At 62.8% G+C, this 3,822-nt stretch overlaps 1 long non-coding RNA gene across 1 annotated transcript; it reads right to left on the bottom strand.

Moving 5' to 3' along the window:
• Window positions 1–323: 323 nt before the first annotated feature.
• LOC311155645 lies at window positions 324–1,502 on the bottom strand. The gene is made up of 3 exons (XR_014616290.1): window positions 1,438–1,502; window positions 1,147–1,203; window positions 324–869 (listed from the first exon to the last, which is right to left on the bottom strand). It is a non-coding gene; the product is annotated as an uncharacterized lncRNA (long non-coding RNA).
• Between the last annotated feature and the right edge of the window lie 2,320 nt (window positions 1,503–3,822).

The raw sequence follows: 3,822 nt of genomic DNA on the forward strand, positions 1-3,822 counted from the left end.
GGTGCTTGCCCTGGCATCCCACACAGCTGGGTTCAGAGCATACGCAGGTTGGCTCTTCCAAAATCCAGGGGCTCCGGGGTGCTCAGCAAGGTGTGGAACTGCACAGTGCTGTGGAACTGCACCTTCAGCACAGGGACCTTCCTAGCCCGACCTGCCCTCGCTCCTCTGTGTCTGTGCACAAAACACGGCGTGGAAGAGCACGGCAGCAGGGGCCCGTGTGTCCCAGGGCCCCGGATTTGCTTCAGCTCCACAGAGATGCAGGCAAAGTGAAGAAGCCAAACTGTTTATTAATCTAAGGCAAAGCAAAGGCATGAGCTGGCAGGGAGAAAAGGGGATGGGCAGGGTCTGAGGGCTGGAGGGAGGGACCTATCTACAGGGAGGTAGAGTGGAGGGAAAAAAAGGTGTTGGACAGTCTGAGGGCTGGTGGGGCAGAGCTATCTAAAGGGAGGAATAGAGGAAAGGAGAAATGGGGATGGGCAGTGTGTGAGGGCTGCAGGGAGGGAGCTGTCAACAGGGAGGGAGAGTGGAGGGAAAAAAAGGTATTGGACAGTCTGAGGGCTGGTGGGGCAGAGCTACCTAAAGGGGAGGAATAGAGGAAAGGAAAAATGGGGATGGGCAGTGTGCAAGGGATGCAGGGAGGGAGCTGTCAATAGGGAGGGAGAGCGCTGAAGCCGTGTGATGTGTGCCCATCATCAGCTGAGCCAGGACTTCCAGCAGCGCTGAGATGTCTTCTTTGGTGTCCCCTGGTGCTGTTCTTGGCACGCTTGTCCATTGAATCCACAGGATGTTGCTTATTCATCAGCTTCTTGGGGAAACTGGGCTCGATTTTCTGGGTCAGATCTGGGCACGCTGCCTCCGGGCTTGAAGAGCTGAAAGAGAGAGGAACAGAGCCATGGCAACAGCCCCGATCTGTGGGAATCCTCCAAGACATTCTAAACAGGGCCATGTGATGCAGAAGGGAGTAGGAGACACTGGAATCAGTTGGGAGGTACTTGCCATAACTCCCCCACGTGTCCCTGAAGTCTCTCTGTGCTCTGCCCACATCACCCCTCATCCGCACAGGGAGCGGAGCCCTCCAAAGCCGGGGCAGGGCTTGCAGCTCCCACCGCTGCCAGCCCCCGCTGTCAGCCCGCTGCCTTCACTCACCATTGATGATCAGCTGGAGTTGTTCCTGCTGCCCCCGCCGGTGCCGCCCGGCCATCCCTGTGAACACAGAGCCTGTCACGGCCCCAGCGGCACAGCTCCCTGCCAGCGGCGCTGCCGGCGCTGTGGCCACACGGCCCGCTGGCCCGGCAGGGCTCAGCCCGGGCCCTTGCCGCACGCTGCCGCCCCAGGGCACGGCTGCCCGGCCCAGGCGGGGCTCCACGGCGCCCGGCCCGGCTGGCGCTGCCGGGCCAGCAGGCGGGGCCGGGGAGGGAGCCCGGGCTGGTGGCTCACCCCTGAACCTGATGGCCGCCTCTCGCAGGAGCTCCTGTGGGTTCCGCAGGTAGTGGAGGGCCCGGCGCAGGTGCTCGGCCGCTCGGCTCCTGTCCTCTTCCAGCTGGAGAGAGCGGCACTAGGGAAGGGTTGGCGCGGGCTCAGCCCCTGGGCGGGCGCTGCCTGCGCCCAGCCCCGGCCTCCCCTGCCCGCGCAGCCCTGAGGCGCGGCCAGCAGCCGCTGGCGCCGGGCTCCCGAGGGGAGGGCGCAGAGGGCCGGCTGCTGCCCGGGGAGCCGCGGTGCTGGCCCGCAGCCCCGCCGGGCCGGGGCTCCGTGGGCACCCGGCTCGGGCCCACGGGAGCCTGGGGAAGAGCCCGCACGGCCTCTGGGTGCAGCAGCGGGCAGGGGCACGGCTGCCAGCCCTGCACACTGAGCACCGCCCTCGGGGGCTTCTCCAGGCTGAGCCCGGGGCTTGCAGGCCCTCCTTACCAGGCACTCAGCCACACTCAAGGGCGGCTGCTTCTTCAGCAGCTGTTCGAGATGTGTCCTCTTCAGGAACCCGGCCACACGAATCAGCGTTTCCCGGGAGGCCTGGAGAGCAGCAGAGACCCAGAGATGGCCCCACAGCCCAGGGCACAGGACCCACATCCCTGTGCCAAGGCCTGGAGCAGGCTGCAGCCTGTGAGGTGCCCGGGCAAGAGGCAGCCGAGCCCCCTCCCAGAGATCCTCCAGCATCACAGAAAACCTCACCTTTGCCACATCGCAGTTCTTATCGTGACAGTAAATTAAAAGTGCATACAGGCTCTTGCTCACAAATCTCTTCAGGGGCTTTTTTCCCTCATCCACTACCAGTTCCATCATCTTGCAGAAGAGGCGAATGGAGAGCACCTGCACATGGCTGTTGTCCTAGAGGAAAGAAAAAGACATCAACTACTCCAGGCCCACCTGGGCAAAGGCCTGAAAATCGAGAGGGCACAAAGTTTCTGGGAAGCACCCGATGGCTGTGGCTCAGGATGTAGGACCTTACATGGTCAAAGAGCAGCAGGAGTGCCTCAGCCAGCTTCGGGGCAGTGGTGCTGGATACCAGGATGTCTTTGTGCTGGAGCACGTTAGTGAAAACGCGGAGGGTCATGCTGACCAGCTCTCCATCTGCATCATCCAGCAGCTCCAGAAGGCTTGGAGACAGATAGCATATTCTCCTGGCCTGTGCGGAAGACAAGGCTGTGCTGGGAAGCCGTGGAGGGCTGCAGCGCCAAGAGTGCCCTGGCACTGCAACCCCACCCTGCTGCTGCAGGGCCCAGAGGCCAAAGGCCCGACCCAGAGCACTGGGGCAGGTGAGGCAGGAGAGCTGGGAGCAGCTGCCTCAGCTCCTGGAGCCCTGCCAGCCCAAGGGGCTGCTTTCCTCAGCGCAGCTTCAGCCGCTGCCCCCTTCTCACCATCAAGAGATCCTTGCTGACCACCACGAGGCCCCTGAGCGCCAAGCGAGGGCACTGCCTGCACTTGCTGTGCAGGAACCTCGCCAAGATCTTAAAGACACTGCCACCACATTCACTCAAGTCCAGACACTCGAGGACCTGAAAGGCACAGGGCAGTGACAGGGGAGCCGGCCGGCAGGAGCCCGGAACCGCACAGGGCTGGGCCCAGGCAGCAGCACAGGGCACGGGCACCGTCCTGGCAGCTGTGGCTACGAGAGGGCAGAGAGCTGGGAGGCAGCTCAGCAAGGCAGCGCTGGCCTTGAGGCTCACCTCCACAAGGAATGCCAGGAAGGGCAGATCCCAGTATGGGTCCTTCCTGCTGAGCAGCCGGAGCAAGCGGGGTGCAATGCGAGAACAAAGGGCAATCAAGTTGCGGCGCATCTCCCTGGAAGGAGGAAAAAGGCACCAAGACCCTGAGGTGGGGAGGCAAACCTCTCCCAGGACTGGCTCACAGTGGTCTGGTCTTTCCCCAGCATCCCTGGAGGGGATGTGGGTGCTCTGGGAGGTGGCCCCTTCTGGGCACCCTCCTCTCCCAACCTTTTCCAGTCTCCTCGGCCATCCCTCAGGGATGAGGCCTTCTGGCCCATGACCACAGGGACTGTGTGGGGCACAGAGCACAAATGCCAGGGCCCGTGGGGAGAAGGGGGTCTCACCTGGCCAGCAGACCCACGGCATAGTGCTGGGTGTCAGCACATAGCAGCGTGTCCCAAACACACTTGCGCTCCATAGCCATCACCTCATTGTCACACCGCAGTCGGCAGAGAAAAGCCTTCATGGTCTGCACTGCAAACCTGTGGGCAGAGCAAAGCCCAGGTCACACTGGGAGCGCTGGTGCTGGCCACAAGGGCATGGGAAGGACAGGAGGACTGGGACCTGTTGGGCTTGCTAGGAAGGCGGTGTTCCTCCTGGCATGTTCTCCAGAATTTACTAG

This window comes from Fringilla coelebs (genome assembly GCF_963513975.1).
Source record: "Fringilla coelebs genome assembly, chromosome: 7".
Taxonomy (NCBI): Eukaryota; Metazoa; Chordata; class Aves; order Passeriformes; family Fringillidae; genus Fringilla; species Fringilla coelebs.